Source organism: Chinchilla lanigera, unplaced genomic scaffold (genome assembly GCF_000276665.1).
Source record: "Chinchilla lanigera isolate Chin_1 unplaced genomic scaffold, ChiLan1.0 scaffold00016, whole genome shotgun sequence".
NCBI lineage: Eukaryota > Metazoa > Chordata > Mammalia > Rodentia > Chinchillidae > Chinchilla > Chinchilla lanigera.
The window spans coordinates 16,275,039-16,298,758 of record NW_004955417.1 but is presented as its reverse complement, the minus strand read 5'-3'; the positions used below and the strand labels follow the sequence as shown (position 1 = coordinate 16,298,758).

Genomic DNA, 23,720 nt, shown 5'->3' with positions numbered 1-23,720 from the left:
GAGGACCAGAGCTCCCCCAAAGTGAACCAAATCTATTCTCAGTGACAACAAGGTCCCAAGTTCCTTGGATGATGAGAACAGCTGAGTTCATTAGGAAAGCCAGCACGACAAGGTCCTCTAGCAGAACCAACAGCTCTTTACAGCTTCTAACAGCACCCAATAGCTTCTCTCAGCTCCCAACAGCCTCTTTTCTTCTTCTCCAGTTCTGCCTCTCACGCTGCTGGCAACAACCCTCAGGTGGGCCTTCCATACCCAGCACTGCACTAGTTCATTTCAGCTGGGTGTTATAAGTTGACCACCAGTTGTCAACCCACCACATAACCAAAGGAAATACAGACAAGTGTTCTTCCTGTTTCATGGCTGCCATGGCTGAGCAGCTTTACTCCACTGTCTCTTCCACCATGCATTTCTGCGTTGGGACCAGCTCATTTTGGACTGAACCCACTGGAACCACGAGCCAAATAAATCTCTCCTTCAAATTGCTGGTGTCAGGTAATTTGTTCCAGCAACAGAAAAGTAACTCATACAGGTACTAGTTAGTAGAAGAATGTAGCCTGAAAGAACCAGTGCTCCATCTCTTCCCATCACATGATGTTCATTGTCAGGATGATCCCATAAATGTCTTGCAGGGCAGCTGGAATCTTACTGTTTGTTAAGCTAAGGAGGGCTGTATTTCCCTGCATATTCTCAGGGCTGCTCAAATACATATATGAAAAGAAAAACTCTCCTACCCATACTATTAGAATAGCTCTTACCCTTATGCTCTAGATATTAATTTGTGTCAATGTCCCAATTAGAAAGCTCGCTTCTTGGGTACTGCCTTTCTACTTCACATCCTATGTTCCAAAAAAAGCAGTGTCCAACCTCCCAGTTTTCACTTTGGAACATCAAGTGAATTTGGACCCACTTTTGTTCACATCGTGGTTTCCTAACCTTGGATTTGGGTTTTATCACACCTCTCCTAACTGCCCAAGATCACCTATGATTGACTCCAGCAGTGACTCACAAGGCACAGGAACCTGAGAGGGAAACAATTCTAAACACTGTGGCATCAGCCATTGATGTGCATGGGGCAAAACCTGGGTGCATTAGTTTTTCCTTCCTTGGGTCTGGTTCCAAATCAACAATAAATATCAAAATAAGCTATAAATATGTTTAAAAGATTCATATCTCGGTAACAGCAGCTGTGGCAAGTCTCAGTACCTGTTCCTCCAGATGCACAGAGAAAAATTTTGACTTAGTACTTGAAACAACATAGGATTATTCAGTTTCCTTGGTAACCAAAAGTTCTGCCCTAGGTGGCAGTCAAAGACCGTAGGGGCTCCAATATCCTACTAGCTCTAAAAATTCTTATTCTCTGAATATCTGGTGTTGGGGGGAGGCTGGTACAAAAGTAAAGCTATTAAAGTATTAACTGTTAAGAATTGGAAACACAGACAAAGGTGGCAGTCTGGAAGGCAGTCAGTAGAAAGAAAGACTAGGTTTTTTCCATGGGCATAAAATGCTATCAGAAACATCTAACAGCAATTCCACATTAACATTATCAGAAGTCTAAATTACGCTTCCATTAATTCATGCAGAGTAATGGATACATAGTGTTTAAGCTTTCTTTTTAAAATGGCTGCAATGTATAAATTTCAAGAAATATTGTCATATTTCTGAGAAAACATTCTTATTTATAACTGCTCTCTGGTAGTGCATGATGAGCTGTTACTGTATTATGCTACCGAGGATTGTAAACATGGACATTTGGACCAGAGGATAGAGGTTCAGATCTGATCCATCCAGCAGTACATCTAGAACCAAACAGGAAATCAGAAAGGTAAATAAGAAAATCATCAAATGGGGCCTGACACTCCATGTCACAAGTTGTTCTCCATGCAAAGCTAAGTGCATAGTGAATCATGACCAGGTTTCTTGAGCAAGGAAAGCTAAGGGTGGCTGCTCCCTTTTCAGTGAGATGTGCAGTTTCATGCTGAGAGAATATGAACAACATCAGCAACCCCTTGCTGAGGGCCCCTTTTGTGTACTGTTCCTATTAATGTCTCTTTTGATATGAATGTCTCTGTAAAGAATCTGGGAGACAGTCAGGGATGACGGTGCACTCCTGTAATCGCAGAGCTCTGGGAGGCTGAGACTAAAGGATTGCAAGTGCAAGCCCAACCTAGGCAACTTAAGGACTTACCAAGACTCTTTCTCAAAATAAAAAAGTGAAAAGGACTGGGGATGCAGCTAAGTATGAAGGCCTTAGGTTCACTCTCCTGTCCTGGAGTGGGGCAGGACAATTTTGTACATCTGTATAACAAATAAGCCAAAAAGACATGATTGGTGCATCTCTACATGGCTATGGGTCAGGACAGTGTCTCCCGTGGCTTGAAGTTGAGCCTTGCCCACAGAGGGTCTCCAGGGAGCCCAATAGAAAGGAAGCCCCCTCATATCTGGATTGAAGTGTGTCACACAGCTAACTAAAATCAACCTTTGTTGCTGCTGAAAGCTAGGTTAGTTTGTCAGGTTTCCATCACTACAACAAATGCCTGAGATAGTTAAAGAGTCAGAAGGTTTATTTGGCTTACAATCTTAGAGGGTTCAGTTCATGATTGATTGGCCCCATTATTTTGGGTCTGGGTTGATGCAGTGCATCATGGTAGAAGTGAGTGGTGAAGGAGAATTTCTCAGCTCAAGTGCAGGAAAGACAGGTAAAAGAATGGGAAGGTTGACATTACTGCCTTCTAGGATGCACCCTAGATCCCTAAACACCTCCTACTTGGCTCCACTTCTTTATAGTTCTGCAACCTTCTATTAGCACCAGCCTGGGGACTAAGCTTTCAGCACATGACCATGGGGACACTTACAACTTGAACTACAGGGGTTATGGGGAACAGTACAGGGTAATTGTCCAAATGAGTCTGCCAACTTCAGTCCAGATGGGTTAGCCATGACCCAGGGAAGTAGAGTCTGCCAAACAAACATACTTCTGGTGGTAGCCTCTTACTGGCTCAAATGAAAAATGAAGGAAGACAGAACAAATCTTATTCCAACCATGCTAAGGAGCTGCAGGGGATCTACTGAGCCCAATAAACCAACACCACCCAGAAACCACCACCACCCATCACCCACCATCCAAGGATTCTGTCCCTGACATACCACAGAGGAAAGATTGGAGTGACAGTGCTTGCAGGTATGAAAATCCTTCTCCATACTGTCTGGCTCAAGAGAAGACACAGCCTTATGTTTGTCCAACTCTGAAAGAGATAATAGTCATGAAATTTCAATAATCTTTGACAGTTTAAAACATAGGAATATTGGTGTTCTGCTTGCTAAGTTTTAGGGTCTAAAGGCTATTCCTTTTGTAAGACCTGCTTTGCCAAGGCTTTGAGCCAAAAAAGTCTGGCAAGGGGTGCTCAGCACAACAGATAGTGCCCACATCTGAAATACAGTGTGTGCTTGGGGCAGAGAGGCTGCCCCCACCTCTGTGCTGGTGTCTGTGAGAGTCTTGCACAGCAGGCATTCTATTAAACACCACTCCAGTATGCCAGGGACAATGGTCTTCTGCCCAGAGCCCTGGCCCTTGTTCCCATTATAGCTCTTCTGGAAGAGAACCCAGCCCTGAACAGCTTCCCAGATGGCCAGAGTTTCCCTCCCCCAGCCTGGCTCGTGCCAACTCTTTTCCTGGCTAGATTTTCCCATCCCCTACATTGTCAATACTTCTTGGACACCACCATGGACCTGAGAACTATTGCCACTGTATTCTGCCTCCTCCCTCCCTTCCTCCTTGGATGAGATGTGCGGACCAGACTTCTCCCCTTGAGTACTGCTGGTATTTTGCCTACCAAGGCAATGAGAGCTAGCAGGAAGTGGGCAATTTCCCTCCCAGCAGGCATTGGTCTTACATGGCCGGGAAGAATCAAGGCTCAGCGCGCTCTCCGACAGTATGTCTCTGCATCCTCTCCTTTTCAACTCCTTCCTCCATCTTTCTCTGACTCATCACTTTTCTCTATTCTCCTTCACTGGACACTTTCCTTCCTCTTTCTATTTTGACTTTTCTCCCTGCCTTTCTTTCCTTCCTACTTCCAGTTTCTTATACTCCCCCACACATAGCTGTAATCTAGTTGCCTGGATTTAAAAATGACCTCTTAAAAATCTCCCTGCAGCTGCCCTTCCCACCACTAATTCTTCCTCTTCTCTTTAGGCAGAATGACCCGTTTATGTCAGTCTCCTGTTCAAGACCCTGCCCTGAGTTCCTGGTGCCCAGAGAAAGGGCCCAAACTCCAACGTAGCAAATAGTCCTCTACAGAATGTGGCTTGTGCCTATCTTTCCTTATTCCCCTCAACATTGGTCTGTTGGTTCAGCAAACAAATGAGTTTATTTACCCAGGACTTACCATGGAAAGACAGTGTACAAGGAATGGGAAATGCAATAAATAGAGAATGCAAAAACATTCACAGTTGAAACAATAAGATGTCCAGGAGTTGCTTCAAAATAACCTGGGAAGTGGGAACAAGCACAATGGTAACATGTAAACAAAAGAAGATAGATTGTAAGTTGGATAATTATTGGCCGAGTGGTGAGCGCGGAGGCTTATTATATTATTGTCTCCCTCTTCAGTATCTGTTTGACAATTTTCTATTAAAGACATGATGGGTGAACTGAACCAGCATGCCCCTGGGTCCCTGTCATGGCTTCTGTCGGGATGTTTCCCCAAAGCCTCATGCAGGCATAGGCGGGGCTTTCTCAGAGGTGGCTGGATCTATAGTGTGTGATGCTGGAATTGACTCATGGTGCAATGCTAGGATCAAGGGCACTAGGATTAAGGGTGTAAGCGCTACCCGCCCTAAGCAGCCCGGACAGAAAGAGTTGTCATCATCCCTTCCCTGCTTTTGCTGTCTTCTCCCTGTCATGAACTGTCTCTCCTCTGTAATGTCTGTCTGCCATGCTACCCTGCCTGAAATGGACTGAAATTTCTTTAAACTGTGAGCTGAATGAATCTTTCCTTTTTTAACTTTGGGAATTGGGTATTTTATATTAGCAATGAGAGAAAAGTAACTAAGACAGTCCTCTTCCGGCACTGCTCAAACTTTACTTTCTCCATCCCTCTCTAGCCCCCACTGACTCATTTTCAGCCACTCAGCCCATCCTAACCAAGCAGAACTTTCTCTAGATAACCATTCCTGGCACCTCCAGGCCAGATGTGGGACCCCAGCTCAGAGTCCCCATGGTGCCTTCACATAACACTGCTGCAATGTTTCATTGCTTGTTCAATAATCTGCCTTTCCTGCTAGGCTACAAGATCTGTGCCTAGCACAGGGGAGAAGCTGAGTGGATGAATGAAAAGAACTCTGTCTCTAGCAGACCAGTGAGCACCTTGCTCTGAAGCCTGGAGCAGGATGGCTCAGAAAGGGGAAGTGCTATCTTGGCATAATCCCGTCTCTTGCATGCAGCTATCAGGGTCTATATCCTTTGCCAGTGGAGGATGTGCCCCACCTGGACAGCAACTTAGGCAGAGTATACTCAAAGAAGAGTCCAAGAACTGACCAGAGAATATATAACGGGACATTTATTTTGTAAAATCTAAACTAATGACATGATCTTTTTTTTTCTAATTTTTTGATGAAGTAACAGAGTGATCTGATTGCATGGGACCAAAAAGCCAAGAATAACTAAATTTATACCATCTCTTCTAAATAATATACCACCTGCATCCCTGCATGGTAAGCACAAGCATATAATTATAAAGCATATGAAGTAGCAGGGTTTGTTATTTAACAGAAGTGGGAAGGGTATGACTGCATACCACACCTCCTCCAATCTGCTGATACAAGTGGCTATTCATATATATGATTCTCACAGAGGCCTTCCCTGACCACTCCACCTACAGCAGTCACCTCTACCCTGGCTTACCATCTCCTGTTCAATTTTTCATCACAGCTATTACTATGTACAATCATATATGGTTGACTGGTGGTCTGGCCTGCCCTGCCCTCTCCTTATAAAATAAGCAAGTCTTGCTTAGGCACCATGGGGACTCTATATGTGATAGAGATTAACTCTCTATCACATAAACCAAAGCTGGGTGAACAGCAGATTTCAATGTTTGAATGAATGAATGTGGCATGTATTTATTTATTTATTTATTTATTGGTTTTCCTGAGACAAGGTCTTGCTTTGTAGTTTGGACTGGCCTTCAATTTACTAGGTAGTCCAGGCTGGCTTCATATTCAAGTCAGTTCTCCTGTCTTAGCCTCCTGAGTGCTAGGATTACAGGTATGCAGCACCACACCCAGCTAAATGTGGTATTCATTACTGAGCAGGCTCCTCTGCAATAATAGAGGTGAAGTCTTTTAAAATACAGTCTTTGGCCTCTGCATTTGCACAACACCATTTTAAAAAATTCTTACTCAACTTCTGAGAGGATGGTGGAGTGGTAAAGAGAACAGAAACAGCCTTTACAACATTTAATGTCCAGATGCTGATATATAGCAATGTGAGAAAAAGAAGGAGGGAAGCAAGTCTCTGGAGCCCAGCAAGGATCTGAAGTGAGAATTGAAGCTCACAGGAAGAGCAAAGAGAGAGCCCTCAATGAAAAAGAAGGAGGTGGCAAGTAGTGTTTTCTCCCTGAGCCCTGACTCCCTGCATGGGAGGGATGGTTCAAACCTGCAGAAACATGGTGACTACTGGGGACCACAGAGTCCTCTACAGAGTAATGAACCAGTGGAACACAGTGGTAGATGGAGCAGACTGCAGTGGCTGGAGAGTTATTTGGGTTCAGATGTCCCCCAGGAGAGGGCAATTGGCTAGTAGTCATCTTGGAGAGGGGCCAGCTGAGCTCGGAACTCAGAGAAGATATGGGCTGGCTGCACCTAGAGGCTCCCTGTGTAGGGAGAAGCAGAACCCAGCTCAAGCCAGCAAGAAGCACATGGAGTGTTTTAGGCTGAACAAATAAGCTTTGAGCTTCACAGCCAGAAAGTAGCCCAAACTTCAGTGGAACAAAACAAGGAAGGTTGCTGGGATCATCTACTCTCCATCCATAAATCTGAAGCTGGCTTGCTGGGATTAATGAACACAGATGTACACTTTGTCTATCCACTTTGCCTACCAGTGACAGCAGAGACCTGCCTTGAAGTACACATTTTTAAAAATTTTCTTCCTTTTTTTTCCTTACTGATTTTGCTTTGGTTTTCTTTTTTTCTTGATTGTTTGCTCTTGTTTTTATAGAAATGTGAACATTGTTTGAGTGAACATAGGTTTTTGTTGTTGTTGTTGTTGTTGTTGTTGTTCTGGTCTGTTCTCTTTTAAAATTTCTTCCTTCTTTCCTCTTGCCTTATTCTCCAGTTCTCAAAGTTTGTATAATCTTCCTTTGTTCTTCAACCTTGCTTCTAATCTCTTCCTCTTCTTCTATTTTTCTATTTTTCCCCAACCCGGTTAAATTTCCCCCCAAGGGTAAAATTTCCATACTAATGGCATATCTACTATATATACTTTTCTGATGTTTTACATTTTGTTATACAACCACAAATATACTTCACAGTTAAAAGTGGAAAATTAATAGTTACTACAGTTTGTCATCTTCTTCTTTTTTCTTGACACTGGAAATTGAACTCAGGATCTCACGCTTGCCAGGCAGGCACTGTGCTGCTGAGCTATATTCCCTGAGTTTACCATTTTCTAGGCTGTGTTTGATGCTATCGTTATTGTTGATAGTACTACTTTAGTCAAGGTGACATAATTATTCTAATCAGTTGCTCTTCCTGGTATGCAAGACTGAGATAGCCTAAGAGACATTGAAAACACTATAGGCCAGTGCCAAAGAACCAGGAGCTAGGCCAAATAGATAGCAACTTCTCATCCCCAATAAGTTGAAGAGGTAGGATCTTGCAACAGACTCAAAACCCAAAAGCCAGCTACACGTGGAAGACATCTCTAAAAAGTAGTTTTTTCCAAATGGTTTGAAATATTATCATTAAAGCTACTTGGCATAGTCAATTTACAAGCATCACAAGAATTAAACTAAAAAATAGAAAATGTGGAGACACTTAAGCAAGAGGAAACCCCAGACTTCTAGTTCATAAAAGGCAAACCCAGGGGGCAATGAATTGGAATGATTTGAAAGCCACCTACATGGACTCTGAATGGTAACAGCAAAAGTAATAAAGCAAATGAGTGAGGCTCTAGAAAAAAATCAAATCAGAAATAATTTCTCAAATAACTATAGATATGGTGACCATAATGAAAGACATGGTTAGCAACTCTAGAACAGACAAGGATTAAAGAACAGAGGAGCTTAGGAAAATGATGGAAATCATGAATGCTGAACATAGGAAAGAAGTGGAATCCATGAAACAGACTCAAACAAATGTCCAGGAGATTACAAATTCCACTGAAAGTATACACAGCAGAATGAGCCAATGTGAGGACAGAATATCAGATACAGAAGATAGGATTGTAGTTAGCAATCATGAAAAGAAATATTTTGTAAAAATAGTGAGGTGCCATGAAAAATCAATTCAACAGCTTGTAGGTAATGCAAAGAAGAATAACATAAGGTCAATCAAAATCAAAGGAAAAGCAGGAGATAGCACAAATGACATAAAAAAGTCTGTTCACAGAAGTCATAACAGAAAACTTCCCAAGGAGGGAAAAAGAATTTGACATATAGTAAGTGAGACATATAGAACTTCAACTAGCCATGATCAAAAGAATATACACAAAGGCATATTCTAGTCCAGATTCCAGAAATTCAACACAAGAATAGAATATTAAAAGTTGCTAGATGAAAGAAACAAATCATCCATAAATGAAAGCCCATCACAGCAGACTTCTGAACACAAACTCTCAGGTCAAAGAGAGCTGGGAGTGAAGTACATCAAGCCATAAAAGAAAACAACTTCCAACCCAGACTGATGTACCCTGCAAAGCTATCTTTCAAAATTGATAGAGAAATAAGATCCTTCCATGACAAAGAACACTTGAAGCCATTTATGACCCCAAAATGTTCTGAAGAACATTCTAGGAAGAGATAGCAAGGACAACATCTCCATAAGCCCCAACAGAATGAATTCACTAAGCAAGGAAAGCAATTAAACCAAGGAATAAAAGGGAATCAGCAACAGGAAAATAACATGACAAGGATAAGTTAATATGTATCAGTTATAACCATCAATATTAGTGGTCTCAATTCACCAATCAAAAGAAACAGGCTGGCAGAATAAATCAAGAAGCAAGATCCAACAATATTGCTGCATACAAACAACATTTAATTCAAAAAGAACTTCATAGACTGAAAGTGAAAGGACTGAAAACAATACTCCATGTGACAGGAACCCAGAAAAAAAGCAGTAGTAACTATTCTATTTGCAGACAAAGTGGGTTTCAAGCTAAGACTAATGAAGAGAGACAAAGAAGGTCACTACATCCTTGTAAAGGGAACAGTTCAAGAGTAAGTGATAACAGAGCCAGGGATATACCTCAGTGGCACAAGCACCTGCCTGGCAAGCACAAGGTCTTGAGTTCTATTCCTAGTACCAAAAGAAAAAGAGTAAGTGATAACAATCATAAACATATATGCACCAAACACCAGTGCACCCAACTATATAAAACAAATATTAATGGACATGAAAAATCAAATAAGCATAATGCAATTTTCATGGGGTACCTCAACACTCCACTATCACAAATACACAGATCAACTAGACAAAAAAATCAACAAAGAAATGTCAGAAGTGTAGCAAACTTTTAAACAAATGGACTTAGTAGATGTCTACATAGTGTTCTACCCCACATCAGAATACACATTCCTCTCAAATGCAGATGGGACTTTCTCCAAAATAAACCATACACTAGCTCATGGAACAAGTAAATTCTTTCTGGCTTGGTGTGGTGGGGCATCCCTATAATCCCAGCACTCTGGGAGGCTGAGACAGGAGAACTGCAAGTTAAGTATAAGTTTGGGCAAATTAGTGACTCAGCAGACCTTGTATCAAAATTTTAAAAATAAAAGTAAAAAGTGACTGGTAACGCAGCTCAGTGCAAAGACCCTTGGTGTAATCCTTGGTACTGTCCTGCCATTCTTTCAACTATATAAATGTAATAAAGCACTTTAACATTACAAGATGAAACAAGCCAAAGGAAGATCTCTGCTCACTCTGCAGCCCAAAGAAGTTCTGATAACACCCAGAGCTTTAGGCATAAAATGTTAACAGTGTGACCTCCTTTTATCATTCCGTAAACAGAAATAAGACTTGAGTACTGTCTAACCAAGGAGCAGTCTGTAGGATACACAAAAACAGAAACATTTCTGCATGCCTTTGCAGATTCTCCACAACAGTATTTTTAAAGGGTACATGCTACTTGACTCTGGAGACTCATTATTGCTGGACATCTCAGTTAATCATAACTTATTATTTTTAGCAATCTTGCTATGAAAGTTTTGCATTGAAATTTACTTCTGCCCACTAGACATAGCTTCCATGCAACACATCTCTTAAACAATTTGTTAAACTACAGGATATAAATGTAAATATTTCTAAAATGACTGAAAGCTTATTCAAATACCTGTTTCTGAGGTCCTGACCTGTGAAATTGCCCAAGTCCTGAAGTTCTGCCCTCTGCCTTGCCCATGGGTAGAGCTGCCCCTCCCCTGGGAGCCTCTCAGATGCCCCTCCCTCTGGCCTCCAGTTCTTGCTTCCCCTGTAGGGTCCTGGGCTCCTGCTGGACTCCTGAGTGGATGCCTTTCTGAATCATACTAGGCAGCACTCAGTGCACTGGGCAAGGTCCCCCAGCTTGCTGGCTGTCCAGAGCCAGCTCCAACCTTTCCCTCCTGCCCTCTATCTTGGTGACTGTTGAGGGCCACATAGAGTCCCAAGCAGTGACAATTATTGTAACATCTTGTCTCTTACAATATGCCTGGCCACCTCTGCAATTTCTGTCATGCTGCCTTCTTGCTCATGAACTCTTAACTGTAACTGCCAATTGTAACCTTGGCCCTTTAACAAACATGATCTCATAATAATCAAATACGTAGCAGGAGTGTGCCTTGTGGGAAAACTGGATGACAGTTACTAACAGCTCCCTGAAAGACTAGCAATTCTGTGTTGTAAAATTTATTTTTATTAGTACATGTTTGCAATGCATAGTGATTACAGTCATTGTGGGGCATTGGTACATGTTGGAAATTGACATATATACATAATTCTAACTATTCTAATCACAAAATAATGGCATTTAATTTTTTATTTGTTGTAGAAAATACACATAACATGAAAATTACCATTTTAATCTCTTTTTTTGAAACAGGGTCTCACTATGTAGCACAGGCTGGCCTTGAACTCACAGCAATCCTGCCTCAGCCTTCCAAGTGCTGAGATTTTAGGCATGTGCTACCACATCCAGTATAACCGTTTTTAAAGTATAATTCCATGGCATTAAATATTTAGAGTGCTGTGTAACCATCACCACTGCTTATTTCCAAAATTCTTTCATCACCCCAAATAGAAACTCAATCATCTCCTGGTCCTAGTAACTTCTATCATACTCTTCATCTCTATGAATTTGTCTATTCTAGATACTTCATATAAGTGGAATCGTATAATATCTTTTTTGTGTCTAGGTTATTTTATTTAGCAAAATATTTTCAATATTCATCCATGTTGTAACATTTATCAGAATTTCATTCCTTTGATGACTGAATAATATTCCATTATAGGTACATGCCACAGTTTGTTTATCCATTCATCTCCTGATGGACACTTAGGCTGCTTCTTCCTTTTGGCTATGTGAATAATGTTGCTGTTATTAAATGGCTACCAGCGCTGGGGATTTAGCTCAGCGGCACAGTGCCTTCCTGGCAAGCCTAAGGTCATGAGTTCAATTCCCGGTTCCGGAAAAAACCAAGAACAACAACAAATTATTGAGTATCATAAATGGCTACCAATTCTAATTACCCTAATTATGAAAGAATGGTATTTAACCTGTTCTTATGATTCATCTCCATTCTGAATCCTTCCAACTAGCCACATCCACTCTGAATAATCAGTGATTTAAACAGACCACCAAACTACTCTAATTGTATTTTATTATGAACTAGCCTCCATCCAGGAATGACTGGAAAAGTAAGCACAGTTGTTCCTAGCATCGAGTTTAAAGAGGTTCGAGGAACCATTTAATGTCATGGGCTGCATCTTCATTAACTTCCTTATACTGAATGCAAACTGGGTTTCACTAAGGCTGCTACTCACAGGAAGGTGAAGGAATAACCAGGCAGACCTTAGGAAAAAAAATTAAGAAGAGGTGATAAATGTAAGCTTTCCAGATGGTCAGATCTTTACCCCAGGGGTGAAATTTAGATCTTAACAAAAATGATCTTGACAGCATAGTCTCAAGGATGATTTCTTCATCACTTCTTACACCAAATTTTTGATAAGGGCTGAGGAGGTTATATTTTCTGGGAAGAACCTAGAGGCCTGTTGGCTGTTATTGATTAAGGGAACACTGATTTATGGAGCAATCCTCTAAGCAGGAAATAGACTTGAGATCCCTTTATTAAAATTAGAAGTCTTAGACAACATCACATGCTGATGACGCTGTGGAGCAACCAGAATTCTCACATTCTTATTAGGAATCAAAATGCTAGTACCACCTTGGAAAAAAGTCTGGCCTCTTCTTAAAAAATAACCATGAATATATTATATAACCTAGCCATTTCACTTCTATGTATTTATTGAAAATCAATAAAAATATACATTCACAAAGGACATGCACAAAAGTTTTTGGCAGCATTGTCATAATTAAAAAACTAGAAAAATCATGGTTTCCATCAGTAGGAGCATGGAAAATAAACTGTAATATATCTATACAAAAGAATTCTATTTGAAAATAAAAAGGTAAGAGTAACTGATACAACCAATAACAAGAGTGACTTTCAAAAACTCCTGATAAAAATTTTGTAAAGGAGACAAATAACATAAAAACTGAAAAGTGTGCTGGTGTTGAGTTTGGAGATGGATTTGTGTCCAGTTTCATGGCCTAGGGTGTACTGCCTCAGTTTACTATAGGGAAAATGGGAATAAGTAACCCCTGGTTGTGGTAATTTAATAAGCATAGGTGATGTTTCATTTTGTATTTGTAAAAGTTATATCGAGATTATCTATCTATGCCTTTGGAAAATTGCACCTATTTAAAAATACTTAATAAAGATCAGTGTGGGACAAGCTCAGTGTGGTGGTACGTGTGGGTGATTCCAGTACTTGGGAGGCTAAGGTAAGAGGATTACCATGAGTTCTAGGCCAATCTTGTCTACATAGTGAGACCCTGTCTCAAAAAACCAAAAAAAAAAAAAAAAAATGTGGGGCAATTATTGTTATTGGCCAAACAAAAATCATAACAGTTTGTAAGTGGTAAGAGAAATTTTAAAATATGATTTAAACTAAAATTTTAAAATATGAGGGCATCACATTTTAAAGAGGGCATCTCTCAAGAGATATATAGAGAGAAAGAAAGAAGTCTTACCTAAGGAACAAATCCATTCTACGGTGGATCAAATCAGAACAGCAGGCACCTCTGGTGGGTGGTTGTAAAGATTAACTGTGGTGGGGAAGAGCAGAGTTTTCTGGGGCAATGCTAGCATTCTATAATTTACAGGAGGCTACAGGGGTCACAATTCATCAAATGGTACTTAAGATTTCTGAACTCCACTGTATGTAAATTTTAGTTCAAATTAAAAATAATTACTACACATACTAAGCTGTCACTGGTGAAAATCATATATGGGAAGCGTCTACAACTTAATGTAAAATTAACTATAAAATAAAGATGGATAGACTGATAGGTATATGGGTGATAAGGGGCAAAGCAAGTAAAGCAAAATCTTACTGGTAGAATTTAGACGGAGGATCTATGGCTAAGTGCTCTAAAATTCTTCAGCTTTCCTGTACCTCACAGTTTTTGTATTTTAAAAAAATCCAAATCAATGAGAGTTCTTAACCAAAACTCTTGCCAAAAGGTAGAAATGGGCACAAAGTGTGCCTGTAGAAATTATATAGAAATTGACATAACAACAACAAAAAAAGCCTTAAAAGAGATCTATTTATCCCTGGGATTTTCCGTGTTAATCTATAGCAAATTTTTTTTTTTGTCTTTTTTGAGACAGGGTCTCTCTGTGCAGTTCAGCCTGGCCTTGAGCTCACTTTGTAGCCCAGGCTGGTCTCAAACTCACAGTGATCCTCCTGCCTCAGCCACCTGAATGCTGGGATTACAACCATGCATCACCATGCCTGGCCTTCTGATTAATTTTTTTGTATGAAGAAGGTCAATGAGGAAAAAAATCAAATTTACTGAACCAGAATTCCTTTTGCCAGAATACTGCATATTTTTGAATAATTGACAAGAACAGTGCCTATAGCGAATTCTGCAGGTATATCATGCTACCAGGACACTCTAGAGATCATCTGTGGCAAGGAATTGGGAAGACAGCATGAACCACTTCTAGGTATCAGCTGCAAAACAGAAGCCCCGTGCTCTCAGATCCTGCAGCAGAAACACCAAACCCGCTTTGCCAGGAAGATAAGATCCCATAGCCTGTTTTACCATGAACTGGAAAGTAAACACTGGCCTCTCTCTCTCTCTCTCTCTCTCTCTCTCTCTCTCTCTCTCTCTCCTTCCCTGTCTCACATGTGGCAAATGTCATCCTCTGGGAACACATGAGAACTCTCTTACAATTTCAGATCTTCATGTTAGTCCCTGTTGGGCTTGTCTAGCAAGTTGACTCATCCTTTTCTTGAGAAGGCAGCAAACAGATGTATCAGTGTCACTGAGGAGCACACCCTCCTGTGAATGCTTTCTCAGCTACATTTCTGACAGTTTGGACCTGCAGCCTTCATCCACATTCCAAGACCTATGTATGACCTGAAGTTTGCTCCTGACCACATCACTGTCACAATTCAGGCTAAACATTTTATATTATGAAAAAAGGAAGTGCTGTGCCAGCTAAAAGATACAGTCTCCTATCATAAAAGTGGTAAAATTGCAAAAAGATGGTTTGTCTGAAAATTAAATTCATGACCTATCGAAATGTAACAAATGTGCACTTTATTGAGTAACAAGAAAATTCAGAGATTATAATGCATACATGTTTTCAAAAATTTTTGAGTCAAGAGTAGCAAAAAAACTCTTCCTATTTCTCTTCATTTCTTTCTCTTCCCTCATAATGAATTGTGTCCAAAACTGAAAACAATTTCTTTTAAAAGCCAAATCAGTTTTTAGTCAGTACCATCGTTTTTCATATTGTACACTGTCTTTCACTCCAGTTAATTGGGTTATTTCAAAAATAAGTCAAGTGCTTGCAGGCAGTCTTCTATGTGGTAACATATACTATGGGGCAAGGTTTGTTCTTGTTTTTGTTATTGTTGTTGTTGTTCTGGTTTTGCTTGGTTTTCTGTTTGTTTTTGGAGACAGAGTCTCACTGTGTTCCCAGGCTACCCTTGAACTCACTATGTAACCCAGGCTAGCCTCAAACTCATGGTGATCCTGCTGGCTCAGCCTCCCAAGGGCTGGGGTTACAGATGTGTGCCACCAAGCCAGGCCAGGGGCAAAGTATTGACTGAGATTACACTTGTAAACAAATGTTGAAACTGAGGCACAGAAAGGTAGTATGACTTGTTAAGGTCATGCAAAAATTTCATATCTCCTAACGCAAAAATCCTTAGTTAGTACAGTTGAGTAGATTCTAAGGCTAGTGGTACAAGGGCTTGAGGTGGCAGCGATAATAATGCAGTGTTACCATCACAGATTCCATTAAGCTAAACATCTAATGCATGTAGGTCACTTCCTGAAAGATGGATCTGGCAAAAGAAAGATCCATGTGTAGACATCTATCCACCAACAGAAGACAGCTGAACTCACAAACCTCAACAAAGCCATGGTGTGGTGATGTCATTACTGCAGTTGATGTGGACACACACCCATGCAAGCTGGGTTACCCTCATGGCTATGTCGGAAAACCCATACAGCATGCTGCCTTTACCCCAAATGCAACATCATGCGTTTATTAAGGACACCCTGCATTTATTCATACTTTGAATTCCAAACCACTAAAGATAGCTCTCTTTAATGTTAACCAATTCTTGGTGCTCTTTGTTGATTTTCTGAAATTATATGAAAGAAAAAAATGTTAAAATGTCAGTTAAATAAAACTAACATTTGGATATTTGGATACTCCAAATCTACTTTGGAAATAAGTACATAAACAATAAATTTTTCATGCATTACCTAGTGAAGTTATAATCATCTTTTCATAACACAAATTGTTATAATAAAAGAAATCTACACCAAATTTTTTATTTTTCAGGTGAAGAAGCAAGAGGCAGAGATATTTCCTCATGTAATCCAGAAAAACAGCCAGATGTAATCATGACAACAGAAAGAAACTTGGTACCCACTGCTGGTCGTTGTAAGTCTGACACATGGTGGCTGGTTCACCATGAGGAATTCTCCACACTGACATTCATTCCCAAGGCAACACAGTTTTGGGGAAAAGAGGTTGGGATTTGGAATCAGATAGATTGGAATTCCCAATCCTGCCTCCTTTACTTGCCAGATTTCCATTTTCTAGCTGTATGACACACAAAAAAAATCTCTGAGTCTCAACTTATGCATCAGTTAATTTATTTATTTAACAGAAAGCATCAACTCTTCACCAAAGATCTCACACAGATGCTTAATAAATAGTAGCTATTACTATTACCTTTAGGAGCCTGTAGGTAATAATGAACTGGCTTGGACCTAGCCTAGTGGGCCATATTATTATTCTGAGGCATCTGGTCTTATCCAGGGGTTTGATGTGTGAACATAAAATATTGGAAAGCTACATGACCCTCATAGGGACTGAATAAAAAGAGCAGAGTATCAGTTATATGATGTGCTAAGCAAGGACATCAGCAAGTTATAAGATGCCCCTACCTATTGTAGCTGTAAGGCTCGTGGACAATAGGACACCCACCCCCATTTACACAGATGATAAAAGCAGAATATAAGTCTGCCTTGTTGTACCCACAGGATTATATATTTTGTGGAGGTGACTGAACAATGACACAGGAGGTTGACACCTTTGAAAGAAGAGTTTACTCCATATATTTCCTGAGAGAACGGGAAACCACAAGCCACAGAGCCACGTGGGAGCAGTAGACTTGGTCAGAGACAGAAGCAGGAGGGTTCAGGAGAGGTTCAGGCCAGGGCTTCTAGGAGAAGGTGAGGCAAGGCCAAGTAAACAAATTAGGGTTGGCCTGTTTGAATAACTTCCGTGAGCACTGGGATATAGAAGTCTTCTCTTCAGCCTGGTGCCTGGCTCTGGGATGAGTTAAGGAGGAGGAACTATTGCCTAGCACAGGAGAATTAGACAAATGAAATGGCCACGGGTATAGACTTGGAATTGGTTGGTTTGCATCAGAAAGACATCTTCCTAGGCCCGTTGTATTATCTGCAGGAATGAGCTGCTCCTGGGAGGGGCGGTCTCTCTCCAGGGGTGTAAATGTCAAATCATAACATACCAAAAAGAACATTAATGCTTCCTGCACTCACAGAAGCTTCACAAAGCATTTCCCCTTAGTCCATGTTATTTTCTATTTATTCCTCAATCACTTACTCGTCCATGGGATATAGAAATTTCGTTTTTGTTTTTTATGTAAACAGTAAGCAGTCTTAGTTTTAAATTTCCGTACAGATGGTTTGGGGTGATTTTTACTCTCTCTTTCATAAATAAAGTTCATTTAAAACCCCTGAAGTTCTTATTCAGTCATCAAGTCCTAGAAGTACAAGGATGAGATGGGGTGTTAGAAGTCACTCAGAGCGGGGCTGGGGATTTAGCTCAGCGGCAAAAAGCGCCTGCCTGGCAAGCGCAAGGTCGTGAGTTCGGTTCCTGGTACTGGAGAAAAACCAAAAACAAACAAACAAACAAAGAAGTCACTCAGAGCAACTCTTTCATTTCCTATCTGGGAAATTGGTCATTGAACTTTCTTCTTGGTCTTCGTGGCCTATGTAACACTAAAATCAAATGTAAAATATAATTACAGAATTGAAAAGGTTAATAACCACATTCAGCCAGAGGTGGTTAAATTTCAGAGTATAACTAAATATTTTTTTAATTGTTTTTTCTCCAAAGTAAGCAGGAGAGTTAAAAAAGAAGAATAAGTCTTGATAGATCATCAGAAGTTGGGAGAACTTACCAGAGCCATTGTTGGAACAGAGTTTTCTGTATGAGCTCATCCTGTTGTCACAAACACAGTTAGCAGACCTCAGACAAGACCAAGACCATCCATCCATTAGACCATGACAGATTTATGACATGAATCAAGGCAAAGCCCCCACCCAGTAGCCATCTGTGCAAATCCCTGCCTGGAGAAGAATGAATCACTCCATTCTTGATTTTCCAGTTTGATTTTGTTCTCTACCTCCCTGCTTAAAAGTAATAATGTAAAGACAGCACAAATGGCCACATTAAATTTAGATAGCCTCTTCTCTCTAGGTTATTCTGTTGCCTGAAAGTCTAACAAGGATGGTTTGCAGAGAAGTAGCAAAGCAGACAGTAGAGCATGAAACACGTTCTCATCTGGAATGAAAAGCAGAAACTCGAAATGCAAGAAAGTACCCAGAGTGCTAACAAAGCCTGGGCTTCTTGTAATGCCTGGACTTTCTTAGCTGCTATTTTGAAGTCCAGAGCATCACGAAGACATACATACTACCTAGAAATAAACACTCTTAAAAGACCATATGAAATGGTCTTAACCATTCTGTTGAGTTAGTTTTCTTTGATCACAGTAAAAATGCACACAGTTTAAAAATATAACTAGTCCTGCAACATTAATTCTGCAAAACAGCAGTTTCTCCCCTGCTCAATTTCTTCTTCTCAGCAGCAGCCACTTACAATTATTTCAGATTTTTGGTATTTATGTGCACATTTCTAAATAATGTTCTTATGTTACTATTTCCCCCCTCCTCCCCAGTTTTAGGCATTATTTATGGTTTCCAACTATGAAAGATGACAATACAGCTCTTTGAGCACCTCTGTAGAAGCGGACCCTGTGATACCTACAGACTTCTTTTTCCTCTCTTCTCTTAAGAAATATATTTGCAGTTAGAATTGTGGTTAGATCCGTACTGACATCATTATCACTATGTAAATGCTAGTTATTGCTGAGCCATGGAATGTATTATGATGAACTTGTCTTTCTTACACAACTTTTAATCTTCCTGGTACCTGATGATTGTTTTGCTTATTCTTCGATTTTCTTCAGTTGTCCTTATTACAAATTAATGCAAGTTATGCAACCTCTCCATAAGTTCACCCTCCCAATGTAATCTATCAATTTCATTGACTTGAAATTTCTGCTGCATTTCACTGACCCATGGGCTTCTGGACGCTGCCACCCTGAGATCTTCATTGTCTCTTTGTATATTTCCTTCATCCCTCCCTTGGACTGAATTCCTATTTCCTGGATCCTACATCACCTACTTTCTGTGTTTACTTGCTTACTTAGCTGGAGATCATTCTCCAACTGGCTCAGCAAAGAAGGGTGAGTAGGAGGGAAATAGTTTAATACTTCATGTGGCTTCCTCTGCCGGTTTCTAAAGCTCAGTATTGCTATTAAGAAGTCCAGTGACATTTTGAGTTTTAATTCCTTCACGAAACTGATGTGTTTTCCCCTCTCGGGAAATTTCTAGGCGATTCTTTGTTCCAAGTGTTCTGGCATTTCATTGTGTGGGTTTTCCCATACATTATATCAGGATTCACTGGGACCTTTCAATTGGCAGCTGTGTAGTAGAATAATTAACTCTTTAAAAATGATTTCCTCTCCTCTTGTTACTCTATCGTCTCTTTCTGGAATTCTTATCACTTGGATGTTGGGCCTCCTGAAATTACCTTTTAACTTTATTGTCTTTTGTCTTATATTTTGTCTGCCTTTTTTATACTTCTAAGTTTTATCAGTTTTATCTCTCAATCTTTCACTGAGCATATCTTTCCACTATTGGAGATATGACTAGATCCTAAAATTTTCTAATATCTTTTTATTGGCGTTCTCCATGGTTCCTTCATTTTAAAATAGCATTCAGGGTGTACCACGTTATTTTTATGAGTTAGTTCCTCTCTAGTGGTCCTCTTTATGTTTTCTTCTCTCAGCATAGTATATATTCTCAGTTGTTTTTCCTTGTTTGATAGTTGGGATCTCTGTGTTTCATATAAGTGGCTTTCTTCAAATGTCTGGTTCTTCTTAACTGATCACATTTAAGAGCAGGGCACTAGACATCTAATTGGAAGATCTCTCCTATAGGGACAGCTTTTCAAATGGATTTATTGCAAGGTCACCATTTCATTGGGGGAACCCCAGTATCAGTATCTTTAGGTATTTGGGCTGTATCCTAATCTTTTGGTCTTTTGACTAAGGGATAATATCATCTACTCCTATGCTCTGAGCTGAATCAAGAAAGAAGGCAGAAGAGTCTCTCCATATTTAGTTTAAACTGCCCTTAATCCCTCCATCTTTAGCACAAAATTGCTTCCCTGCCCATCCTCATCTCCTTTCCTAAATCACTTTTCACTTGTCCATTACTCTGGAGCTTGCCAAATTTTGCTATCTAGGTTTCACTTCTGTTTTGCTTTCAAGAGTTTATGTCCTCCTATAAACTCTTTTACCATTGTAGTTATTAGGAGCCTGAGAGAGTAAAGTAAACGCATATGTTGGAGGTTCCATCTTTAACTGGATGCTAGGGTCACTTGTTTTCAAACACTGGCCCCACCAGTAGTCTTTGATACTTGTAATTTCATTGATAAAGCACTACCTCTAATTTATCCATTCACACATACTTCTTGACTACTTACTGTGTACCACCAGGGGCTGCACTAGATGCTGGTCAACAAGACATAAGTCAGAACAGCAAGAAACCATGTGGGTGCCACCAAATAAACAGGCAAACAAGATAAGGAGATAACTGCTATTGTTAGGGGAGAACAGCAGGCTCAGGAATCTCAGTAGGTCTCCTGACCTAGTTTAGAGAAATCGGCCAGGCATATATTCATTCAATAAATACTTAATGGGTGCCTACAGCACATGCTGTGCTAAATGCTGGCTATGCTAGTGAAAAGAACACATACAGAAAAGACCCTTCTAGTGTAGCTCAGCCTCCGGAACCAGACTGCTAGCAGTCAAATCTTAGCTTTTCCACTTGCTGGCCATGTAGTCTTGGGTGACTTACTTATTTTGCACTTTAGTTACCTAAGAGTTGTAGGAAGGACGAAATGATACAAAATAGGTGAAGCGCATGTAACAGTGTCTGATAGACAGTAAGCAACAGTGTAAGTGTTACTGTCACTATTTTAGGAATCAAATGGAAAAAGGTCTGAGAATTTATATATGTAGTTGGCCCTTCATTTCTATAAGCTTCATGTCTGCAGATTTAACTAATCACGTATCAAAAATACTTGAAGAATATGTGTCTGTATATCACAGGTACAGTAACAGGTAGGAAGCTAAAGGACTGAAAAGTGCTTGGGCTAATGACCAGGCATTGAAGTGGTTAACCCAGTACAAGGCAGTGCTGCTACCAAAGTAGTACAGACCAGACTAGAAGTACCTTTGGGGATAGTAGGGAAGGGAATATTGGACACTCCATTTTTCATTGTTAAGAATCATGTTTTTCATAAGAGCCTATAATGTAGTATTATTTTGTAAGAACATATATATATAATTTATATATAATTCATAAAGCATACAGTTCACTAACTTCAATTTCAATTGATTGTACAGCTCAAGGATTTTTAGTATATTCATAGAGCTGTGCAATCATCACTATAATCAATTTTAAACATTTTTAATCATCCCTGGAAGGAAGTCCCCAATCATTACTGGAAACTTCCCATTTTTTCCCCATTTCATTCAGCCCTAGGCTAATCTACTTTTTATCTCCAGATATTTGCCTATTCTAGACATTTCATATAAATCAAATGATACAGTATGTGTTTTTCTGTGATTGGTTTCTTCCACTTAGCACAGTATTTTAAGGGTGTATCCACATTGTCACATGCTTCAGAGCTTTGTTCCTTTTTATGCCTAAGTAATATCCCATTTTATGGACATGCTATAATTTATGCACCAGTTCATCAGTAGAACACTTGGCTTGTATCAACTACTTTTTGGATTTTAGTAAAGCTACCTTGAGCATTTATGTACAAATTATTGGGTGGATTATGTTCTCATTGTTCTTGAGTGTATATCTAGGATAAGAATATAGTAACTCCACGTCTCCCCCTTTCTGGGGGCTAGGAATCAAATCAGGGCTTCAAACATGCCTGGAAGCATTGTATCACTGAGCTACACCCCCAGCCAAAGTTCATTTCACCAAGGAACTTTTTATTGCACCAAGGAATGAACCAGGGGCCTTGTACATCCTAAAAGCATGCTCTACCACTGAGCTTCAGCCCTTGTCTGTTTAAATTTTTGAGGAATTGCCAAATTGCCTTCCAGCAGCAGAACCAGTTTAGACTACCCCTAGATATGTGTGACTTTTCCAATTTGTTCACATTCACTCCAGTACTGTTTCCATCCACCTTTGATTATGGCTATCTGAGTGAGAAGTACTATCTCCTGTTCTGACTTGCATTTCCCTGTTGGCACCTAAAAGGTGCTCCTAATAAGGAGCACCTTTCCATGTGTCTGTGGGCCATTTGAGGATCCCCTTTGGAGAAGTATCTAACTAGATCTGTTGCTCAACTTTTTTTTGAGACAGGGTCTCACTATGTAGTCCAGGCTGTCTTGAACTCACTATGGGGCCCAGACTTGCAGCAATCCTCCAGCCTCAACCTCCTACGTGCTAAGATTATAGGGCATGCGTCACCACGCCAGGCTAGTGTTGCTCACTTTGAATTGCTGATTTTTTAATGAAGTTGTTGGAGTTCCTTAGATAGCCTAGATTCAAGTCATGTATCAGTTACATAACTTGAAAATATTTTCACTCATCCTGTGAGCAGGCTTTTCATTTTTTTGAGGTATATCTTTTGAAGTACAAATAATAAAGTTAGTTTACCTATTTTTTTCTTTTGCCCTAATGCTTTTGGTATTATATCTAAGGTTTTGCTTAACTCATACTCCTGTATTTTCTCCTTGGACTTTTATATTTTTAGGGCTTACATTTCAGTCTTTGATGCATTTTAACTTAATTTTTGTGGATGATAGGCAGTTGGGGTGCAACTTCACTCTCTTACAAATAGATGTCTTACTTCAGCACCATTTGTTGGAAAGAGTATTCCTTATCTCACTGAATACTTCTGACACCTGTGTTGAAAATCAGTTGGCCATAGGTTTATTCCTAGGCTCTCAATTTTTATCCTGTTGATGTATGTGCTTATCCTATTGCCAGTACCATAGTGTGGTTTAGTTGATGTAGTTTTGTAGCAATGTTTGAAATTGGAAAGTATGAGTTTTCCAACTTCATTCTTTGCATTATTTTGGCTATTCTGGGTTCCTTGAATTTCTGTATGCCTTTTAATGAAGGTTTGTCAATTTATGAAAAAATATCAGCTATGATTTTGATGGAGTTGTGCCAAATCTATAAATAAATGTGGGGATTTCTACCATCTTTATAATATTAAGTAGTTTGGTCTCTGAAGCTGAGATTCCTTTCCATTTGTTTAAGCTTTAATTTCTTTTATATATGTTGTTTAGGAAGTAGTTTGGTCTCTGAA

At 39.9% G+C, this 23,720-nt stretch overlaps 1 long non-coding RNA gene across 1 annotated transcript in view; it reads right to left on the bottom strand.

Annotated features, from left to right (window-relative positions):
- Positions 1–247: 247 nt before the first annotated feature.
- Positions 248–23,720, bottom strand: part of LOC102021009 — a 26,222-nt gene continuing 2,749 nt past the window's right edge. Inside the window, exons 2-3 of the long non-coding RNA XR_260479.2 lie at positions 3,145–3,242; positions 248–1,796 (exon numbers count right to left, since the gene is read on the bottom strand). This is a non-coding gene — a long non-coding RNA (uncharacterized LOC102021009). The remainder of the gene's footprint in view (positions 1,797–3,144; positions 3,243–23,720) is intronic.